The sequence below is a fragment of the Armigeres subalbatus genome, chromosome 2 (assembly GCF_024139115.2).
Source record: "Armigeres subalbatus isolate Guangzhou_Male chromosome 2, GZ_Asu_2, whole genome shotgun sequence".
Classification (NCBI taxonomy): domain Eukaryota; kingdom Metazoa; phylum Arthropoda; class Insecta; order Diptera; family Culicidae; genus Armigeres; species Armigeres subalbatus.
The window spans coordinates 372912565-372937231 of record NC_085140.1 but is presented as its reverse complement, the minus strand read 5'-3'; the positions used below and the strand labels follow the sequence as shown (position 1 = coordinate 372937231).

The 24667-nt window shown below is 42.4% G+C and overlaps 1 protein-coding gene and 1 long non-coding RNA gene across 17 annotated transcripts in view; both read right to left on the bottom strand.

Moving 5' to 3' along the window:
- Positions 1 to 24667, bottom strand: part of LOC134213078 (restin homolog) — a 288278-nt gene that overhangs the window by 242373 nt on the left and 21238 nt on the right. The gene's annotated exons all lie outside the window — the stretch shown is intronic.
- On the bottom strand, positions 15395 to 15770 carry LOC134217242 (uncharacterized). The gene is made up of 3 exons (XR_009980958.1): positions 15593 to 15770; positions 15454 to 15529; positions 15395 to 15417 (listed from the first exon to the last, which is right to left on the bottom strand). It is a non-coding gene; the product is annotated as an uncharacterized LOC134217242 (long non-coding RNA).

Genomic DNA, 24667 nt, shown 5'->3' with positions numbered 1-24667 from the left:
GCATTGTCCATGTTTCATATCCGTAGAGGACTACCGGTCTTATTAACGTCTTGTACATGACACATTTGGTGCGGTGGCGAATCTTTTTCGACCGCAGTTTCTTCTGGAGCCCGTAGTAGGCCCGACTTCCACAGATGATGCGCCTTCGTATTTCACGACTAACGTTGTTGTCAGCCGTTAGCAAGGATCCGAGGTAGACGAATTCCTCGACCACCTCGAAGGTATCCCCGTCTATCGTAACACTGCTTCCCAGGCGGGCCCTGTCGCGCTCGGTTCCGCCCACAAGCATGTACTTTGTCTTTGACGCATTCACCACCAGTCCAACTTTTGTTGCTTCACGTTTCAGGCGGGTGTACAGTTCTGCCACCTTTGCAAATGTTCGGCCGACAATGTCCATGTCATCCGCGAAGCAAATAAATTGACTGGATCTGTTGAAAATCGTACCCCGGCTGTTACACCCGGCTCTCCGCATGACACCTTCTAGCGCAATGTTGAACAACAGGCACGAAAGTCCATCACCTTGTCTTAGTCCCCGGCGCGATTCGAACGAACTGGAGTGTTCGCCCGAGATCTTCACACAGTTTTGCACACCATCCACCGTTGCTTTGATCAGTCTGGTAAGCTGTCCAGGGAAGCTGTTCTCGTCCATAATTTTCCATAGCTCTACGCGGTCTATACTGTCGTATGCCGCCTTGAAATCAACGAACAGATGGTGCGTTGGGACCTGGTATTCACGGCATTTTTGAAGGATTTGCCGTATAGTAAAGATCTGGTCCGTTGTCGAGCGGCCGTCAACGAAGCCGGCTTGATAACTTCCCACGAACTCGTTCACTAATGGTGACAGACGACGGAAGATGATCTGGGATATCACTTTGTAGGCGGCATTAAGGATGGTGATCGCTCGAAAGTTCTCACACTCCAGTTTGTCGCCTTTCTTGTAGATGGGGCATATAACTCCTTCCTTCCACTCCTCCGGTAGCTGTTCGTTTTCCCAGATTCTGACTATCAGTTTGTGCAGGCAAGTGGCCAGCTTTTCCGGGCCCATCTTGATGAGCTCAGCTCCGATACCATCCCTACCAGCTGCTTTATTGGTCTTTAGCTGTTGAATGGCATCCTTAACTTCCCTCAAGGTGGGGGCTGGTTGGCTTCCATCGTCCGCTGAACTGACGTAGTCATCTCCTCCGCTGCCTTGACTTTCATTGCCTGTACTCTCAGCGCCATTCAGATGTTCCTCGTAGTGCTGCTTCCACCTTTCGATCACCACACGTTCGTCCGTCAAGATGCTCCCATCCTTATCCCGGCACATTTCGGCTCGCGGCACGAAGCCTTTGAGGGATGCGTTGAGCTTCTGATAGAACTTGCGTGTATCTTGAGAACGACACAGCTGTTCCATCTCCTCGCACTCCGCTTCTTCCAGGCGGCGTTTCTTCTCCTGAAAAAGGCGGGTCTGCTGTCTCCGCTTCCGTCTATAACGTTCCACGTTCTGCCGGGTACCTTGCTGCAGCGCGACCGCCCGCGCTGCGTCCTTCTCCTCCAGAATCTGTCTGCACTCTTCGTCGAACCAATTTTTCCGTCGACTTCGACCCATATACCCGACGTTGTTCTCCGCTGCGTCGTTAATGGCTGCTTTGACTGTATTCCAGCAGTCCTCAAGAGGGGCCCCATCGAGCTCACCCTCTTCCGGCAACGCTGCCTCGAGATGCTGCGCGTATGCAGTGGCGACATCAGGTTGCTTCAGTCGCTCTAGGTCGTACCGCGGCGGTCGTCGGTACCGAACATTGTTGATGACGGATAGTTTTGGGCGCAGTTTAACCATCACCAGATAGTGGTCAGAGTCGATGTTAGCGCCACGATATGTCCTGACGTCGATAATGTCGGAGAAGTGCCGTCCATCAATCAGAACGTGGTCGATTTGTGATTCTGTCTGCAGTGGCGATCTCCAGGTGTACCGATACGGGAGGCTGTGTTGAAAGTAGGTGCTGCGAATGGCCATATTCTTGGAGGCGGCGAAATCAATTAGTCGTAGGCCGTTTTCGTTCGTCAGCCGGTGAGCGCTGAACTTTCCAATAGTCGGTCTAAACTCCTCCTCTTGGCCAACCTGAGCGTTCAAATCTCCTATGATGATTTTGACGTCGTGGCTTGGGCAGCTGTCGTACTCACGTTCCAGCTGCGCGTAGAATGCGTCCTTATCATCATCAGTGCTTCCGGAGTGTGGGCTATGGACGTTGATTATGCTGAAGTTGAAGAACCGGGCTTTGATCCTCAACCTGCACATTCTCTCGTTGATCGGCCACCACCCGACCACGCGCCATTGCATGTCGCCCATCACTATGAAAGCTGTTCCCAGCTCGTGTGTGCTGCCGCAGCTCTGGTAGATGGTATGATTACCTCTAAACGTTCGCACCATTGATCCCTTCCAACAAACCTCCTGCAGCGCTACGATGCCGAATCCACGGTCCTTGAGCACATCGGCGAGTATGCGTGTGCTCCCGATGAAGTTGAGAGATTTGCAGTCCCACGAACCGAGTTTCCAATCGCTAGTCCCTTTTCGTCGCAGTGGTCTTCGCCGATGGTTCCGGTCCGTACTCTCTTGTTGATTGTTCGTTGCTTATGATTTTTTAAAGGCTGGCTTGCAGGGCCTGACACCAAACCCCCTAAGTTTCCGGAGGACCATTCCTCCTTATTTCCGGTGGACCATGGTGCACAGTTTCACTGAGAGTCCCTCGCTGGCACTCGGACGATGATCAGCCGCCCCTAACATGGAGAACAGACGCTGTTGTGAGCCGATCCTGACATGGAGAACAGACGCTCAATAAGATTTGCACCTCCGGAGAGGAGCAAACCCCCCTTCCCTGTCAGCATACGACCATAGTTCCCACCGGGATTGGTTACCCGATCTTCCCTAAGGTTGCTCGTATCCCGGCCAGCACCGCGGGGAGGTAGGGATAGGAGTTGCTGGGTAAGAGGCTAAGGACCGCGAGATGGGGTCTATTTTATTCCTTCAGGTACGCGAAGTACCAATGGTACGCTTTACCCAGCATTTGCCATGCCCTCAGACGTAGCAAGCAAATCACAGAAAGTGACATCTGACTAGCAAATTTTTCGTTCGCAAAAGTGAAAACGTTTTCAGATGGCAGTGTTGCACTGCAAAAATAGGAATGGAATTAGATTTTTTGGCCGAAAAACAAGTTTTTCATTTTTGTTTATATTTGCATGAGAGTAAATCTGACATTTGCTAAAAGTGAAAAGCTGCTACGTGTGACTGCAATTGCGAGTGCTCTCAGAAATCATTCGCTCGCACGAGTGATTTGCTTGCAACGTCTGACGGAGCCTTTATCGGAGAGCTTTCAGAGTATTTGAGCAGAAGGTGCTGGAGACAATACTTAGTGGTGAAATTTGTCGTCGACACGTGAATTAAAGTTGCATCAGGTCAATGAAGCAATGGATATTGTTAAATTAATACAACACGGCAGTCTATGGTGGCTGGACATTACGTATGCCAAAAGAACGCCAAGCAAAAACAATTACAGCATAGAAACCGAAAGAGCACCTGAGGGCACTAAACGTGTAGGCCGAAATTGTCTTTGAATAAGACATAAAATCAACTGATAAATATTCAAATCATTTGTTTGAGAAACTGCAATTATCCATTTTATACAATGAGAAAAAAAAAAACTTTTCAATCGAACTGGCAACGATTCTTTTGATGTCTTCGATATAAATAGTTACCGAACAAACTCAACGCTCTGCGGCACTTCCAGTTCGAAAACGGCCGTAATTGCTCTTTAAAGTGCGTGTACAGATGAAGTTTCTCAAACAAACGGAAAAACGGAAAAATTTCAATACATTTCCGAACAAAGCATTTTTTATGAGAAAAATTATTTAAGCTGCAGTGGAATGTCATCAACTGTCATAAGATGAGTTTAGTACGTGTTTTTTTATGAGGATTTGGAATATATAAAAATTTAATTTTGGTTCAAAAATTCACATATGCAGTTTCTCAAACAAACGGTTCATTTGTATTCACTCTTTTCGACTGGACTACTCGGAATACATTATTCAAGGTATTTAGATCCCATAATTTCCCATAATTTAGTCAATAATCACACCTGATCGATCTCGGAAGTGAACAAGTACCCACATCGCCCAGCTATACGCCTGGCTAACAAACGACAGTTGCCACTAATCCACTTATCTGTCTGATAATCCGGTTCCCAATCGATTTGCATAAGGCAGCCTCTGTAGCAAATCGAAACACTCATAAGTTTAATTGGTTCCGATCCGAAAGCCAAACACCTCTGGATTAGTAAGAAGATTAAATCGATCAGGTTCAGTCGATGATCTCAGAAAGATGGAGAGTAAAGAAAACACGCCGATTGCGTAAGGACCTCAACTCAACTCAATTTCGTCACGTTCGGGCCGTTCAGGGTAGGTAATAATGAAGTTATCTCTCAGACTGATTGATGCTGATTGTCCAACTGGTTCAAGCGCGGCCGCCACTTAGTAGCGAGCGAGGTGCCAATCGGTGGTTAATAAATTAATTTTGACGGAACCAATAAGTGAGCAACAATTTTCGACTTCACGCGGTAAGCGTGGGTCAATGTTGAGGAGCGCGACTTAGTGTCATGTTCAATTAGCTGCTACAGTTATTGTTTTTGGCGTGTGTGTGGGCACGAAGTGACACAGAAGTTGTATTGAGTTGTTTGTTGAGCTGCTCTATGATACCTTTGATATTGAAAGTGCATAATTGTCATAATTAAAACGACATTGATGAAATCAAAACATATCACACCAAAAGATCATTTCAGAACTAAAAAAAATAACTTTGAACGCCTCAATGAGAAAAGGGTTGTTTGTAGCTTAGCGGTAAAATGCGAGGCTACGAAGCAAAATGTTAGTTTCACAATTTTTTAGAAGACTTGTGAGGCGGGAGTGCCCTGATTTGGGCATGCGATCCCAGCAACAAGAAGGAGAAGAAGATTGATTGTTTATACAAGCAAAAAGTACAAGCATATAACAGCAGTAAAAAATCAAGACCCGTAAAAATATATATTTTTGAATTTAAAAGATTATTTATAATTAAAAACATATTAATTACTATAATTTAGAAAACTATCTGCGATATCTAATCGAGAAGATAAAGTTAATGTAGATGTGTAGTGATCGAGGAAAGAGGAATGGAGATTACTTATGTGTACTGCATAGGCAACTTCTTTGTTTTGAAACTAATAATAATAATAACGACAATTATTTCGCTTATGGGCGGTATATTCAACGGTGTTATAATTGATTGGACTTGATCGGATATTCTAATCACCATAATATTCTCTATTTTTAGAACATCAACCGCTGCCGCAATGAACATCATGATCTAATCCATGAATTGGCCATTGTTTGTGTCACGCACGTTCGTCTACCCGACTAGCGCTTTAAAAACAATTTCGAGCCATTAAACCAATTTCGGAATAGTACTTTTCTTGCCCTCCAACACATTTCTAATATTAAATAGAGAGACGTGTGATTACCACGCTTATAATAATTGATTACCGCCTGTCAGCATTTGACTGCCTCATTCGGCATACCGAAACACGACACACATTGATTAACTCGTCATAGGCGGCACGCCTCCCGTGGAAGCGATTCTTCGAGATTGGCAATGCGAAAGAACTTAGCTTGAAGATTGTGATAAACATGGCTAATCTGTCTGATGCTTATGGAGATTAACTTGTTTGGACGATTACCATCCGTATCGTAGGTATCGAATGATCGTCGATCAGTAACACAAACTTCTTCCTGGTTTGGCTTATTGGTATCCCAATCAAACGACGACGTGTTCGCGTTTGTGAAATGGACCTACCGCCTCCGTAGAAAAATGTTCATTCAATTATTTAAAGTTTAGACTATGAAGTCACATAATTTGAAAGGGAAGTTGAGATTTATATTGAAGTTCATGTTGTAAATTCTTTGTAACTTGTCGTTTCAATTGTAAACAATATTAGGGATCAATTTTGTAGCGCGTCGAAATATTTTTTAATGATTTATGCAAACTTTGGATACTATGTGTGTTCGACCAAAGTTTGAACAGGTTTCATCATATCCAAAAGAAATATTAAACGTATTCCGAATATTTTCCAACAGCTGGTAGCTGGGTTAAAAGCTGGAGTCTTATCGAACACATGCCCTCATCCTGTCAGAATTCAACCTGAGAATTCCATTAGCATCAATTAATTTTAAAATAAAAATCGGACGTATCGCCGTTTCTGTGACGCAAATAAGGCATTACCAGAAGCCGAAAACGTTCATATTCCGTTCACGAAATAGAGAAACACCTACAGAAAACTCTACGATCTGTTATTAGCGCCATCCCGGAAGGTTTGGAATTGTGTCGCAATTATAAGAAATTGTTATTAGGAAAGAGGTAGCACAGCAAACATAAAAATAACGTTAAACACATAACACCGCAATAATTTCTTACCCTGTGAATCAATATGGTCGAAAGTTAGTTGGGGTAAAATTCAAGTTATATCTGAGCTCTGGTCAGCTAAATTGGTTTACACGCAACCGAGATCCATATCTCCAAAGTTGACTTTTCCATTTTCCTAACGTCGTATCCACACGATACACGATAGTGATTAAGAAATAGAGACTAACAAACGAGAATTTAGCAATCTTTTTACAATGATCACTTCTCACTTCTCTCTGTAAGAATCTAGAATTGGAACAATAGAACTAAGAAGTATGAAGCAGGACTCGAGGAGTAGACATTCTGAGAAGAAAAAGCCAAATTAAATTACCTAGTTAACCATACCACCTTTCTCGTAATTATCCAAGACACCAATCTCTTTGGTTCGACACACCATTTTGACGCAGTGGCAATATGAGAAGTTAGCCAATATGTTTTGTATCTTTTTTGCACACACGTACACTCACATATTCGCACAGAAAGACAGATATTTGCTCAGTTCATCGAGCAGACAGAAAAACCAGATTAAGGCAAAACAGAAAAAAGACATAAAAACATACCACTATGGGTCTTCGAGGTTTTGGAGCAAAGCTATTAGCCTTTACGTACTTAGTATACGAGAAATCCAAAGAAAGGAGATATAAACAATAATAAATAAATATAATAAAAATAAATAATAAGAGAAAGGCGAAGAAAAAAAGGAAAAAAAGAAGAAAATAGCAAAACAGTAAAAAGGATAAAAAACAAGAGGAATAATGGAAGAAATAAGAAGAGAGAAGGAATAAGAAAGAAGGTAGAATTAATGAGGAAGGGAGATAATAATAATAATAATAAACACGGACGAGCACTGGCGTTTGCACCTACACAGAAAAAATAAAGAACCTAAAAAAAAAGTTTAAAGAACTCAACTTTGAGTACGAAGTTCAAATTTTTAACTCAATATTAGGTAGTTTTCTCACTCCCTCTCATGAATGATATTATAAACAAAGAGAGCTGCATCGACCCAACGTGTGCTGTTCCATGGAAGAAGCCAAATTTGAGTTGTTTTCATCATAGTCTCGATTGAGTGAAAGTAACATAGATTTCAGTTAGTGAAACTTCATAGTGGGTGAAAATTCAACACGGGAGTAAAGGCAAGTACTCACCGGATTTTTTCGCTCTTTACTTATTTTTGGCTTCTTCCACGCAAGGGCGGATTTGAGTGAAAGGAACCGTCAAGTGAGTTGTTTCGCGGTTCCGTGTAGCTATTCAGCGGGTCTGGGTCATTTGGCATAAAGCCATTTGGCATAAGGTCATTTGGCATCAAGGCCATTTGGCATAACGGACATTTGCAACAAAAAAGTGGGTCATTTGCCAACTGTGTTGGAACTGTTAAAGGGAAAGGGAAAGAAGATCGAGGATATGATCTGATAGATTTAGACTGACGATAGACATTTTTCGGAAGGACGGACAAATTAAGCGGCAGACCTATACTTCCGAGAAAGGGATCACATCCGCCATTGACTTATTCCAGGAAAACGCATATAGACCGTTCCGATAATAATAAATACACTTTGTTTATTGTATATGTATACATTCATTCTCAAGTAATCTACTATTCTATGGTTACATATGGCCTCAAATTGTATTCACTTTCATATAGCATCGAGTATTCGAGAATGTTTCGAATATTTATCATGTTCTATGAATGTTTGTTTCCCATTGTTTTGAGAATTTTGCACAACATGTTTTTCAGCTATTACTCATTTTTTTCATAAATATTTCTACTTACTCCATACGATCTGTTTTTGGCACTCATTTAACAAGCATTATGAATTTTTAAAATTAAATAATTGCAAACGGACGAGAATTAGAACAATTTAAAATTAACGCGAATAGCCTAAAAAAACATTAAAAATTATTTCGAGCTTTCGTTTTCACTAATGCAACCAGTTGTTTACATTTTGGAGCAATGTGGTCTGTGTCATTAGTGTCCAAATCAATCTCCAATATATACCGTACCTGAAAACATGGGCGTAGCCAGGATTTCGAGAAGGGGGGGGCAACTTTTTTGGCCTTCCAAATCGTAGTTTTATAGTAGTTTTATAAAAACACATGAATATTAGCACATGAAACCAAATCCAAACCAAATCAAAACAATGATGGTGTTCGGATTTTTCTTTTAGAAAAGGTGCACTATATTTTTTGAGCAGCTTAGTAGTAGCAGCTAAAACTGTAAATAGTTGTTTGTATTAGTTTTAGTAATAGTATAATGGTATTTCAACTTACAATCAATAGTTTCTTCCTATCGCCTCGTGCTACCAATGGTTTGTAAGGGTTCGCTAGTTGATAGTTGGATCTATATATTTTAGTTTAAAGTTAGCATTCATTTTTTGATTAACATAAAGTAATTACTCACGTAGAGCTTTGGATTTAGTTTACTAACTCCTGTTCTAGTGTTTAATACTCGTACTAGCTTTGTATGTACAATAGTCCTAGAAAATCGTACTTAGTTATCAATTTAAATTAATAAATTTGTCAATTTAAATACCACACACCACTCTGATTTTACTCACACATGAACCAACTATCGCTAATCGCTAATTCACTTTTATTGTAATTTTAAGATAGTTTAAGGAAATAATAGAATTTAAGAATGATGATTTCAGTAGGTTTGTTTTGTTTTACACCGCTTTTACATTCTTCCTTCTTGACTTTTTTATCAACGATGTTCGATCTACGCTAGACTGTAAATGACAAATAGAGATGCCCAGTACCTTATACCTGCCCTGTGGGAATTCCGCACACCCCAACCCGTAACTCCGGTTCCGGTCTAACTCAGGAATCGCCGGATTTACAGGAAATTTCAATAACGGCTATGTTGCTAACAGCTCTCCTGGATACGCCCTTTGTAGTTCGTACACTCACCTGACGGATTCGTCCATCTATTCCTTCAAACACTTCCTCAATGATTCCTCGGATCCAGGTCTTCCGTTGCCCGTCGTTTACAATGAACACCAAGTCCCCAACTTGAAGCTGCTTCCGGTCATCAACCCATTTCGGACGATAGTTTATAGTTGGGAGGTATTCTTTGCACCAACGTTGCCACATTCGGTCGGCCAGATATTGCGACTGCTTGTACGTGTTCCGTAAAGCTTGTGCGAAGTCGATTGATTCATCTACAGGTAGGTCAGTATCCTTAACTAGACCGCGTAGAAAATGATTTGGAGTTATTGCCTGGATTTCGTCTGCCTCCTGTGGCAGGTATACCAGGGGACGAGTGTTGATCGCGTCCTCTGTTTCAGACAATGCGGTTAATAAAATTTCATCCGTCAGTTTACGCTTGTCGTTCAACGTTTTCAAAGCCTCCTTCACTGACCGCACCATACGTTCCCAGACACCGCCCATATGAGGAGTGTTCGGGGGAATGAAATTCCATTTCAGGGTGGAACTCGAAATGCTGTTGGCACAATTTTCTTGGATCATTTTCATTCTTGCTAACTCGTTACACGCACCTTTAAAATTAGTCCCATTGTCGGAGAATATTTCGTCCGGTGTCCCTTGCTTACAGATGAACCTCCGAATCGCCATTAGACACGCCTGAGTAGTTAAACTGTGCACTACCTCCAGATGCACTGCACGAATCGCTAAACAGGTGAAAAGAGCAATCCACCTTTTTTCCCATCGGCGTCCAACTAACACTTCAATAGGCCCCAAGTAATCTACACCTACAGCGCTGAACGGACGAAGATGTGATGTCACTCGTTGCACCGGAAGAGGTGCCATCATAGGCATTTGTGGAAGACACCGGTTGACACGACACCACATACAATTCTTTGTTGCCTGTCGGATGGCTTGTCGTATTTTTGGAATGTAGAAACGCTGGCGGAGTTCATTGCACACCGTCTCTCGGTTGGCATGGTGGAACCTCTCGTGATAGAACTGAATTAACATGTTTGTCCCTTAGGGAGAATTACTGGGTGCTTCATATCGAACGATGCGAATTCGGCTTGCTGTAGTCTGCCACCAACGCGTATAACTCCATCCGTGTCCAAAACGGGACTCATCTTGTAGAGCGAGCTTGATTTTGAAACTCTACCCGGAGTTTCTTCCCGTCCCTGGTTTCTTTTCAGGATCCCAAATTCCTCAGTGAAGTTATCGATTTGAGCCTGTCTCCATAAAACCGCCTCGGCTGCCCGAAGCTCTTCCTGCTGCAGAGGTTGCTGGATCGATTTTTGTTTAGCTTTCAGCATATTTTCCTGGCCAGTGGTAGCTTTGGAAACTACTATTGGAACGCCTGCTTGTTTCCTGCGACAGTTTGCTATGAATCGAATCACGTTGGCTGTACTTCGAAGAAGTTTAACTAATCGGTTTGTTGAATTGACATTGATAATCGGTTCGAAATGTATCGCTTCGTGGTGTAGAACATTCGCACGCATTTCTTCGTTTGTATCGGCAGCCGGGAACTGCCCCTTCGGCCACTGATTTTCGGACTCCGAAAGGAACTGTGGCCCTTTAAACCACATGCTGCTAGACTCCAGTGGAGGGCCTTGCCCCCATTTTGTTAGTACATCAGCGACGTTAGTTTTTGTTGGTATCCAACGCCAGTCGGAAATGTTGGTGTGCTCCCTTATCTCACCAATACGAAACGCTACGAATTGCTTATATTTCCGATGGTCTGAGCGGATCCAGCTTAGCACGGTCTGGGAATCTGACCAGAGAAAATGTTTGTTTATCGGCAGGGAGTGGTGTGATTGTACCGTGCGTAGCAACCGCGAACCCAGAACCGCTGCCATCAATTCAAGACGTGGGATGGATTGCCGTTTCAAAGGTGCTACTTTCGAGCGTGACGTTACCAACGAAGTCCTAACACGACCACCCACTACAACCCTGAAGTACGCAACACAACCGTATGCATTTTCACCTGCGTCCATGAATATATGCAGCTGAAGTGACTCTATTTCCGAAGCGGATGCGTTACCGATATAACAGCGAGGAATTCGGATAGCAGCTACCTGCGGCAGCAGCCGTGTCCAGCGTTTCCATTTCTCCAATGCACTGTCGCCGATTTCTTCGTCCCAGTCGCAGCCCGTTTGCCACAGTTCTTGAACGAGTATTTTCCCATGCATGGTGAAGGGCGTCAGAAGTCCTAGTGGGTCAAAAACCCCCATTACGCAGCTTAAATTATCCTTTTGTTGGCCGCTGAATACCGTCGATGAATGGTTTCAAGTCGGGTCGGTGATCGGTGGCAAATGAAAATGTATCCTGTTTCGGACGCCAAATTATGCCTAGAACGCGTTCATGATCTGTTGTCTTATCAACGTTGAAATGTACGTCTTTTACTGTACGTTTCTCTCCCAGACTTTGAATCACTTCGGTAGAATTCGATACCCAGTTCCTCAATTCGAAACCCGCCTTCGAATGGATTAGGCGCACTTCCCTTGAACGACGAATCGCTTCCTCTTCTGTGTCAATACTATCATAATAGTCGTCGACATAGTGCTTGTTGATGATGGCAGCTGCTGCCTCTGGATACTGTGCTGAGTACTCTGACGCATTGAGATTTTTAACAAATTGAGCCGAGCACGGTGAGCTCGTTGACCCAAACGTTGCTACATCCATAACGTACACGCTTGGTTCAACATCTTGAGAGTTTTTTCTGAATAGAAATCGCTGTGCTTGTCTGTCGGCTTCTCGGATTCTTAATTGGTGATACATCTCACGAATGTCCGCTCCAAAGGCAATGCGGCGCTCCCGGAAGAGACTGAGTACCGCCGTTAAAGGCGTTAGCATATCAGGACCTTTCAGTAAATGACTATTGAGTGACACACCCTTTACCATTGCGGCAGCGTCCCACACCAAACGAAGTTTGCCGGGTTTGTTGGGGTTCTGAACATAGTTCAGCGGAAGATACCATTTCTTCAGAGGATTTGTATCTGTCAACTCTTTCGGCGTTGCAAGATGAGCGTATCCTTTACGCTGATACTCTAAGATCTGCTGCCTTATTTTTTCGTATAAACCCGGAGATTTTTCGAGTCGCTGTTCTAACTGCTTCAACCTTCGAGAGGCCATTGGAAAACTTTCTGGAAATGTAGGATCATCTGTTCTCCACAATAAACCAGTTTCAAATCGGTCGCCGACACGAGTGGTTGTTTCCTCCAAAATTTTGCGCGCTCGCTTATCCTCTTTTGTATCCTGAACTACCGCCACTACAGATTCTTCGATGGAGTAATGTTGCTTCAATAGATTGTAGAGGTCTTCGTTGCTAGCTCCGTGGTGATGGCACACAATATTTGCACCACCAATACAAGTGGATGTTGGACCGTAAACCGACCAGCCAAGTTTGGATCGTACGGCTATCGGTTCTCCAATATTCCGGACCTTGGCTTCAATTGGCGCAATTGTGTGGAGGTTATTCAATCCAATTAATTAGAATACCGGGATGATGATTTGGATACGAAGATATCGCTAGATTACGTAGGTGGCTGTATTTGACCGATATTTCGGCGACATTTAACGACTGTTTTGGAAGAAGCAATTTCTCAACAGTTTGTACCGACTGTAGAAGATGTTTTTCTTTGTTTATAGTATCAGAGATCCACAAATTCATCATATGGGAGTTCGGTTCATTTCGTGTGATGTCGGCGGTCCATTTGATGGTGAGCGGCCACTTGACTCCTACAGCGTTCAGTCGGTCAGTGAGTGAGCGTTCGACCAAGGTAATTGATGAGCCTTCATCTAGAAAGGCAAGCGTAGTGACATGTTCATCCCCGCAGTGTAAAGTCTCGGGAACCATCCGAAATAAGATAGAGCTAGATGCGCGTGTGTGCGTGTTCATAACTACGATGTTTCCGATTGGATGAAGCAGCGGATGATGCCTTTCTCGACATTCCCCAACATTGCAGTGCATTTTGAACTTGCATGGAGCGCTACCGTGATCGTTGAGGCAGACTTTGCAAATTTTACCTTTTCAACTACCTTCATGCGATCTTCAAAGCATATCGCTTTGAAATCTTGACAGAAACGAAGACGATGGTCCGTTCTCTTACATGCTCTACAAGGTTTCAACTTTTTCATCGACGGTATGATTTTTCTTTAGATTTTCGGTAACATCGTGTGCATAAACCGCTCCTTTCACTTTGTTCCTTCCTCTTGTCGTTTGCCCTAGGGACCTTGTCTTCGAATCCGCTTGGTTCTCGATACTCACGTTCGCAGCACACGCCTCAGAAACGATTTTTGAAAGGAAATTCGAGAATGTCCTTAACGTTACAGTTTTCTTCTTACTCCGGTACCGAACCCATTCTCGCTTGTCGCCTGCTGGTAATTTGTCTACTAAATCCTGGATGAGAAGCGGATTAATCAAGTGCTCCTTCATTCCAGCAACCTCCAGGTGATCGCACAATTGTTCCACCACATTTCCAAAGGGAATGAATGATTCCAATTTATCCGCTTTTGGAGGATCTAGCCGTTTTACCTTTTCTAAATGACAATGTAGTAATTGTTCTGGTCGTCCGTAGAGTTGCCGGAGTTTACTTATAACCTTAGGTACGGACTTGGGCAACAGTAACTGTCCCCGAACGCTCTCCAGCGCAGGTCCCTTTAGGCTCTCTTGAAGACGTATCAAGTTTTCCACGTCGTTAAATCCGCAGGCCTTATTTGAGGCTTCGAAGCTGCCGATGAAAAGAGGCCACTCTTCAGGCTTCCCTGTAAACACAGGGAGCTTTTTAGAAAGACCATTTCGCGCTGCCAACTGAGCTTTCGTCGGCCTCTCAGGCTTTCGCCCCAACCCGTGTGGAGCCGGCTTAACTTTTTTCCGCTGCTGATTTTCTTCAGATGAAAATGATCTTTCGGATTGGTATTCTGATCCATCGGTTCTATCTTCATCCCCAAATGAATCCGAATCGCTTTCACTGTCGCTTTCTTCATCGCTGATCTCATCCACAGAATCGTCCTCGCCTTCCGAGCATTCCGAATTATCGAACAATTGGTTTTTTTTCACAACTTTTCGTTGCTTTTCCGGATTCATACGAAGTGAAACTCCCGGATTGCGCAACGGTGTATTTAACACTTTCTTCAGCTGTAATGAACAACCTTCTCCTGGATCCGATAAAGGCTTTTCGATTTTTGCTTCAGCACCAGCAGATGGTTGAGGTCGCATTGACATGCTTTTCACATCTTTGATAGCCTTTTCATACGATTCCCGCATCTGCTGCATTCGATCGGCGTGGGCCTGTTCGTCACAAAGTGCCTGTTCGAATATATCCCGCTCTACCTTCCTTTTTTTTTCCCTAAGCTCATTTTCCATTTTAAGCTTCTTCTCTTTCAAGATCCGATCCATCTCGATCCGTCTCTCCCTTAGAATTTGCTCATTCGTGATTTCCAGTTCCTTTGCCTTCTGTTCCTTTTCCAAAGCTTTCAGCTGTTTTTCCAGTGCAGAACCAGATTGGCGGTCGGATTTTACGCTGGATTTGTCCCATTCGTCCGGGGCGGATGATTTTCCTTTGGACTTCGTTCCTTTCTTTCGTTCCTCGGGTTTTTTAAGTATTTCGCCAGTCTTCTGACATGATTCAGAAGGGCAGAACCACTTCACCAGGCCTTCAAGGGATTCTTCGGACACCTCGACGCAACGGAAATGAAACCAGAGGTCACATGCATCGCATCCCACCATACCTTCATTGGTATCCGATGTTTCTAAACAAACTCCGCAAGGAGTTAATGTGAAATTTCCCGACTTTACCATTGTATTTGAGGTTAAATCCAATTATTGATTTTTTAGTTTGTTCGGATTTTTCTTTTAGAAAAGGTGCACTATATTTTATGAGCAAGCTTAGTAGTAGCAGCAAAGCTGTGAATAGTTGTTTGTTTGTATTAGTTTTAGTAATAGTATAATGGTATTTCAACTTACAATCAATAGTTTCTTCCATTCGCCTTGTGCTACTGATGGTTTGTAATGGTTCGCTAGTTGATAGTTGGATCTATATGTTTTAGGTTGACATAAAGTAATTACTCACGTAGAGCTTTGGATTTAGTTTACTAACTCCTGTTCTAGTGTTTAATACTCGTACTAGCTTTGTATGTACAATAGTCCTAGAAAATCGTACTTAGTTATCAATTTAAATTAATAAATTTGTCAATTTAAATACTACACACCACTCTGATTTTACTCACACATGAACCAACTATCGCTAATCGCTAATTCACTTTTATTGTAATTTTAAGATAGTTTAAGGAAATAATAGAATTTAAGAATGATGATTTCAGTAGGTTTGTTTTGTTTTTCACCGCTTTTACATTCTTCCTTCTTGACTTTTTTATCAACGATGTTCGATCTACGCTAGACTGTAAATGACAAATAGAGATGCCCAGTACCTTATACCTGCCCTGTGGGAATTCCGCACAGATGGATTTAAAATGCGTGATTTATTGCTCATCAGATATTTTTAAATAAAGTGAGAAAAATATTAACGAACTTAGTATTCAGAAAGAATATTAAATCGGCTATAACAATTATTATAAAATCCTGCATTCTCCCATAAGTTCAAGAAAACTAGAACCATTTATCTGAATTTCTAAACAAATCCTCTCTGAAATAATATTTATTATAAAATAGGCAGAAAAATCAATATGCAAGCTTTCTCCAGGAATTCCTTCGACAATTGCTCCTGGCATTCTATCCGAAATTCTATCAGGGATTCTTTAGGAATGCCTCAAGCAACTTCTTCGGCAGTGTCTTCAGGAATTCCACCATAAATTTTGCCGGGAATTGATCCGAAAATTCCACCATTATTTACTCCAAGAAAATCTTCACGAACTTCTTTATAAGTTCTGCAGAATTCCCTGCAATAATTCAAATAATTTCGTGCTGTTTCCCATAATTTTTAAGAATAAGAATATTCTGTGGAAATTCCGAATTTCTTGTGTAAATTCCATAAAATTTTCCGTGAATTGTTTCGAATAATTTCTTGTGAAAATTTCAAAGAATTTCTCCAGAAATTCCACCGGAAATTTATACAGAAATTATACCGAAAATGAAATCAACAATGGAATTTTCGGAGGAGTTCCTAGATTAATTCGCAATGAAATCCTGAAAGAATTCCGGTGGAAACTTCAAGATTTCCACTGGGAGATCCTCCAGGAGTTTCTCCGAAAATTTCTCCTGGAATTCTTCCAGGAGTTCCACCGGCATTTCCACCAAGAATTTCTCTAGGATTTCCTTCGAGAATTATTCCGGTAGTTCTATCGGCAGATCCTCTGAAAATTCTTCCGGGAATTTCGGCAGAATTGGATTTTATTTAGGCTTCCTCCAAGAATTTCTCTGCGAGCTCCTCAGGGAATTCTCCGGGATGTCCTGTGATGATGATGATGGTCCAGCTACAAACCCCAACAAAGGTTTCAGCTAGACGAGATTTGTCTATAAGATGAATTCTCTTGTTTCCGAGAATGCTTCTGGTAGTTTCCTCCGGGTTCCTTTGAAAATTCTCCCGGGAGTTTCTTCAGAAATTCTTCCAGAAAATTCCTTCGAGAGTTCCTCCGGGAATTCTACCAGCAATTCATCCGGGAGTTTCTCCGGAAATTCCTCCGGGAGTTCCACCAGAAGCTATTCCAGGAAATTACTCAGGCTTTTTCAGGAAATCATTTAGGATTTCTTCAGAAATTAAGCTGGAAATTCCTCCCGAAGTTCTTCCGATAGTTTCTCTGGGAGCTCATCAGGGAGGTCCTCTAGGAATTCTTCTAGGAGTTCCTCCTGAAATTCCTCCGGGAGTTCTTACAGGAGATCTTACGGGAGCTCCTCCGGCAGTTCCTTCGGGAATTCCTCCGGGAGATCCAGTTTAACCTGCAGTTTCTCCGGGTGTTTCTCTGAAAAGGAACTCCCGGAGGAACTTCCATACTAATTTCTGGAGGAACTCCCGGGGGGTTTTCTATAGGAATCTCCGGAGAAATTATCAGTGGAATTCTCGGAGGAACTACCGGTGGAACTTTTGGAGGAATTTATTGAAGAACTACAGGAAGAATTTCCGTAGAAAATCCTGGAGGAACTCTCGTAAGAATTCTAGGATGAACTCCCAAAGGAACTTCCGTAAGAATTGCAGGAGGAACTCCTGGGAGAATTCTTAAAAGAACCTCCCGGAGGAATTCCCGTAAGAACTCCCAGAGAAATTCTCCGAGGAACTTCTGGAGGAATTTGTAGATAAATGCCCAAAGAAATGCTAAATGAATTCCTGGAAGAAAGCTTGATTGAATTCCCGAAGGAACTACTGGTGGAACTTCAGAGGAACATCCGGTGGAATACCCTAGAGGAAGAGAAAAAATATTTCTGAAGGAACTTCCAAAATCCCATTTCCCGTGCAATTCCTGCCAAATATCGTCCAGGAATTCCCTGTAAAGTTCCTGGAGGTATTACCGGAGAATTTCTTGGAAAAACTCCTGGAAGAACTCCCGGAGGAACTCCCATAAGCACTTCCGGAGGAATTCCCACATGGAAGTCCTGAAATAATTCTTAGAGAAGTTCCTAAAGGAATTTCCGAAAAAATATCTGAAGGAATTCCCAGAAAAATACCAGGAGGAATTAATGCAGAAATTCCCAGATGAAATCCTGAAAGTATTCCCAGATTAATTGCTGAAGAAAATCTCTGCGGATTGTTCCGAAGAAATTTCTGGAAGAACTCTTGGCAGATATCCGAGTAAATTCCGAGTGAAGTCCGGAAGGAATTCTAGTACACTTCCGCGGAAAATCTCCCGGAGAAATTCCTGAAGGAATTCCTGGAGAAGTACCTGAAGAAACTCCCGAAAAAATACTTGTAAGAATTTCTGGGGAAATACTTGGACGAATTCCAGGAGAAATTCATGAAGATATTTTTAGAGGATTTCTTGAAGGATATTCTGAAGTAATTGCCAAAAGAATTCCAGATTGGAATGCTAGATGATTTTGCTATTAAATGTTTGGAGGTATTCCCGGAAAATTTCCTGGAAGTAATCCCGTAGGAATTAAAGGAAGAGTTCCGAGAGAAATGCCCGGAAAAGTTCCTAGAAGAATTTCCGAAGGAATTTCTTATAGATTTACAAGTGAAATTATGGAGCTAAATCGGAAGATTTCCGTCAGAAATTTTTGAAGAAACTTCTGGTAGCATTTTGGGAAGAAATTCCGTATGTATTGTTGCGGGAGCTATTGGCTGGTGGCTTCGAACCGATGCTTACAGCAAATAAAATACATATTTGTTAGTTAGTTAGTTATTTACATAATTAGAAATAATGTATAACTCACAATTTCGGTGATTTGTCTGAAGCCGATTGCCTCCTTTCCAAAAGAACCTCCACACTCGGTAAACAAGAGGTTTTGTTGTTATTCCTTACAAATCTAAATTGGTTGATTTATAGCTAGGGGTGAGTATTATGCCATGAGGTGCGAAATGTAACATGTATTCTTGACGGAACTCTCGAATGCATGCCTGAAGGAAATGTCGGATTCTTCCTGAAGAGAGAATAGCCGAAGAAATATCTAGAAGTAAATCTTGGAGAGAAGAAAAGATATCTTTAAGGAATATCCTCGTGAATTTCCTAAAAAAAATAGTTGGGGGTTTCTAGATAAGGAGGAATTACAATTAGGGGAAACCGCCAAATGTTGAACGGCTAATTTTGTCGCCTATTGTTGAACTCCCATAAGAAATACACGTGCGTTCAACAATAGGCGAAGAAATTGGCCGTTCAACATTTGGCGAATGACCCTACGTGAGAAGGATTTTCGAACGATTTTCAGAGGAATTTGGGAATAACTTTCCGGAGGAATTTAGAAGTTCCCAGGGGAACTTCTAGAAGGATTTCAAGGAGAATTTTTGAGCCCGAAATGTTTCGAGTTGTTTTGAACTTTCATAGAACTATATTATGGATCCTGGATACCCTAATAAGTTTTGGGATTTTTTTTAATTTCTACCACCTATTTCTGTTTATGATTGGATCGTAAAGTGCACATGTTTGAGGGAATTCATTTCAGTACCCGTTCAATCTTTCCACAATTCAGGGGGGGGCGACGGAGCCCCCCTGCCCCCCCCCCCTTGGCTACGCCCATGCCTGAAAATCGTCTGTGTGTAAAGCCATATCCGTACTCATGAGGAGTATTTTAATTTCGAAATATTTTTTTAGGTTTTTCGGAATTTTTAGGTCATTGAAATCATTTTTTAATCAGATTTCGTCGTTAATGCGACAAGGCAGACATTTTTATGTATCTCAATTGAAAATTATATTGATTTAACAGTTATACGTTTTTTTCTATTTACCAAAAAAAAACACATTCCAAAAATAACAAATTTTGTGAAAAAAAAATTTTGGTCAAAAATCAAACCTTCATATTTTTTTAATTTTCAGCAAAAAATTCGGAACTAATATATCACGTGAAAGAGTAGGATGTAATCTATAAGAGGAATCGACATTTTCATGAAATATCAAGCGCCATTCCAATTGCCGACTATTTCTTAGTGTATTTATAATTATCGGAACGGTCTATACATCCAAAAAGAGAATCTTGATTCCCCTTGTTTGATTCCGGACAAACAGCTACTTTCGAAGAATGGATTAAATCTAACATTGTCTCAATCCGTGCAAACGCCTACTTTCAAAGAAGAAATCACTTCCACCATTGCCAACGCCCGGGATTAAATTCACTACCTTGTTCCAGGAAAATGCCTACATCCAAAGGACCATTGCTTTAATCCAGGCTAATCTATACTTTTAAAGAAGGAATCACATCTACCCTTGCCTTAATCCAAGCAAACGCCTACCTTTAATTAAAGAGCTCATATCCACCATCGCCTTCATTAAAAAAAGAGATCATGTCCACAATTGTAGTAATTCGAGCAAGTGAATACTTATAAAGAAGGAATCACATCCACCATTGCCTTTATTCAGACAATCGTCTTCTATTAAAGAAGAGATCACATCCACCATCGCCTTAATCCGAGCAAACGCCTTCTTTTGAAGAAGGAGTCACATCCACCATTGCTCTAATCCGCCATTGCCTACTTTTAAAGAAGGGATAACATCCACCTTTGTCTTAACCCGGGCGAACGCATCTCGATCGATGCTTTATTACCAATAGACAGATAACATTTATCATTGCTTCATACTCGACTAATGCATGCTTTCTTCAAAAGGATTGTGTCTTTTAAATATTACAATTAATTGCATATTATTCGGCAACTCGGCCGTACGAAAACCATTTTTTAAATATTATTATCAAGCTCTCCATTTCGGGTTTTTCTCAGCACCACTTACTAGTAAAGTAAGTAATTTCATGAACACAAAAAAAGTTATGCCATATATCCGTTATGCCAAATGATCCTCACTTTTGTCGATGTTCTCAATTATGCCAAATGTCTGTTATGCCAAATGACTGTTATGCCAAATGGTCTTTATGCCAAATGACCTTATGAATTAAATAACTTTACAGAATCCGTAGCTTCCGGGAATGAAAGCAAGCCTAGATATGGAGTTACTCTCAAGAAGAATACCACCCATGCGGTTGCCCGAGGAGGAAGCCCTTACTGGAGCTGGTCCTGGGACGGGGGACGGAGCGAGCGGCCAGCGGCTAGACGAAGGAGAGGTGCAACAGCGACCCTCTAGTCATCGGGCACAGCCCGTTCCGCCGAGACAGGACAGAAACGGCAGCAGAAGAAATCACCAAGGCAATGCTGCACCTGCTGATGTTGCTGTGGTTGATCGACGTCAATCACTCACGTTAGCTGGCCGCCGATGGCAGCGGATTATGTGGACAAGGGAGATGAATCAATACGTGATCCGTTGCTACTACGTTCGCACCAGGATGGAGACGGATATGTCCGGCAGACCGGCGATGCTGGAGATGTTCAATGAGATTGCACCACAGCTTGTCCAGAACAAGTTGTAAGCACGCCAGAGAGCTATTATATCACATAATATGCTGACTCCAGAAGACGTATAGAGTACATCAAGCGGGAAGTGCAGAGGGAACTAGGAGAGGAGGATGGAGTTGCAGTACTCCTATCGGTTGACGAGTACAGTAAGCATCCTTAACCAGGATATTTTGCCACAGTACTTAGAAGCCGTGGAGAACCTTGAGGAGCTACAATTCGTCGTGTATTCGGCTGCAGTAGCTGTTGCAAGGACGTTGGGATTGCGAACGCACCACAAGGTGAGAGATTGGAGATTGGAGAAGTCACGCAGTTTTGGTCCAATCTATCGGAGAACCCCGTCATACACAACATCGATGGGGTGTGGATGGCAGAAGAAGAGCGATATTGTGGTGGAATTGGATACATGTCCGCTATCAACGTGACCGTCCAAGACATACGTGAGGCTACCCGGTATACCAGGAATTGGGCTGCACTAGGACCCGATTTTGTGCATAATTTCTGGTAGAAAAAAAAAACTCACAACGGTCCACGGGCGGATGGCGGAATGCTTCAACACGGTACTAGATAACCCCGGGAAGCTACTGGAATTCATCACTAGGGGTGTCACTTATTTTCTGCCGAAGGATCGGAACACTTTGAACCCAGCCAAGTACAGACCAATAACGTGCCTCTCGAGCAAAGTGTTGTGGGTGGTGAAGTGGACCCCGACTGACTTGGAGGCGTTAGAAAGAGCAGTTCGAGTGGCGTTCACTAAGCATTGCATCCTAAATCGTCCATTGAGAGTCACCCTGCCACGTACAGTAAGAGGAAAAGGCGTGACTGATATACTAGTACTATGTGTTTCCCAGATTTAACAGTTGCGGATATACTTCGTGGTGAACCAGAACCGCCACGAAATCTATCGCGCCGTATGTGAAGCTGACCACGGATTCAGTGCCCTGCATCTGGCGCAGGAAGACTGGCGCAGGAAGACTAGGAAGACAGGAAGCAGGAAGAATTCAGTAGGAGAGATGATCAAGCATATCGTGTTCAGCCTTAGCTGATTCAGTCTATCTCGGTCGTCATAACGAAGTAGCCAAGATTGTGTACCAACAGCTTGCTAATTTATCCTCCACTTTTTTATTTCCAAGCCCTATATAACACGATTGGCCATAAATCCCAATTCGTATATTGATCCAATTTCCATGCAACTTTGGTGATCAAATTGAAGTTGAAAAATGTGCCTGAGATTTCGGAAAAGCTACTCATTCTTCATCATAATAATGTTCGTATCACTGAAGTACCTGCCATGTATCAGTTCAACAGTATTATGCAAAATCGCTCTTTGGAATCGTGCACCCGCCGATCACCGCCTCTCTATTCCAATTAAGCACCGTTTCGATCCGAGTCAACTTACAAATCCCTTTCAAAACCTTCGCAATCAATCCAATCCATATGCCATCGTCTGTGCCCGGGCTTCAGTGATCAACCACAGCAGCGAGCATGCTCATGCTCAACCGATCCCGGAAGGGTCAGCAGAGTAAAAGCTTTCTCAGGAGAATCGATTCAGTCGGTCAATTCGAATCACACGGTGCGGCACGTTATGGAACAGCAAATGCGCCCTCTGTCTGGCAATAATTATTGGCGAATGTAACCTAAGCCGAGTTGCCGCCTCTCGTATTTCGCAATAATTGTCGACAGACTCTGACTGTGTTTAAAAACCTTCCTTACCATAGCATCTTCTTGACATTTGAGAATAGAGAGTAGGGTGTCTAAAAATCATAAATGTTTTGCTCAGTGTAGTAACGAACTCAAACCCGAATTGTTCATAAGGTGTGAACTTCCCAGAAATGGTTGCTACACATTTGTTGATTGATAGGGTCACACAAGGGATTCTATGTGTAGCAATGTATGAAATTCAATATTTCCAAAATTCACTTGTTTCGCAAAAAAAATTCATCAACTTTTTTTTCCTTGAACATCCTAAGACATACCGACGTGCAATTGCCGCCTATATTAGACAAATGGATTGTCGTCTTCATCATCGTCGGCATAACCGTATTCTCCAGGGGCGCAATATAATTTCATCCTCACTTTGGCGAACACATTATGTCACGGTGGATCACTGCGAGCAAGAAGAAAGATGCGGGGATGCACTTTGGAGGTGGAGTTTTGCTAATGCTGCTGGTCTGTTCGGCTGCGGAGTCAGCGAAATCGCGCAAAGGGCTTTTCTGTCCCACATGGGGGGTTTGCTTCGTAAATTACTTTGCCATTACAGTCACAATGCTAGAAGCAATCTCTTGTCGGCTCCACAAGTCGCGAAGGAGAACAATGGCATAAGGCAATTTTACGCTTGTTTGTATCATAGTTCTGACATAATGTGCTGAAGGAAAATGGACTATAGATTATTGGTTTATTTAAGTTCAAAAATAATTATCAATCACAGTTGATACGAATGAGCTTGTGTCTTACCTAACACATCGATACTCTCCTAGAAAATACTTCGGTATCTGATCACAAACTTAACGCGGATTGATGAGTAATCATTAGTGAGACGCATAACAAGGTGTGCCCGAATCAAAATCTAACAAATTGCGCTTCAGTGCGAATTACGAGAACCTGATCACAGCATAGCGCTTGTTCATCACTACGCGGGAGTTTGAAACGCCCACACTTATCGCACCGGAGACCTATCATCTCCCGAGCCATCTGGATCCAATTTTCATCCGTTTAAAACTATCTAAACGACACTATAAACTACGTATGGTTTCGTTCTATTTGGTCAAACCACATCCCACTGGGATCATCTCCGGCATTAGTGGTCTCGCGAAAAAGCGGCATCTCCCAGCGGTAATTGAGCGCTCGCGTTTCGGAGCTTGGCCACTGGAAGCATTTTAGCACTTTCGGATTTAGGGTTCACACCCAGCTCGAGCTTAAATCAACATTTATTATAGATACGGCAGCTCAAATTTGGTCAACTCAGCACGGCGGCTCGCGGGTAATTATTTTATAACCGAATCCTAATTCAAATTATAATAAATAATAATAAATCATTCCCACGAGCAGACGAGCAAATTTTAGCCTTAGAGTGATAGTAAGTCCTCAATCACACCGTCTCCAAATTTGACTTTTCAAGCTGGTTTGGTGCTAATTTTCAAAACAACTCATATCTTCGCATGCTTTTTTTTTGGCTGGTGAATTTTTGTTGTTGTTATTAGCGGTTGGGATGCTTCGCCCAAGAAGCAAAAAGAAGAGAAACAATTGCCATCATTATCTCATCAGCTATATTTTACCCCCATGTTCAACAAATTGCAGGATGCGGGAAGCACATTAAACAAAACAAAGAAATATAAAAAAATGCTAA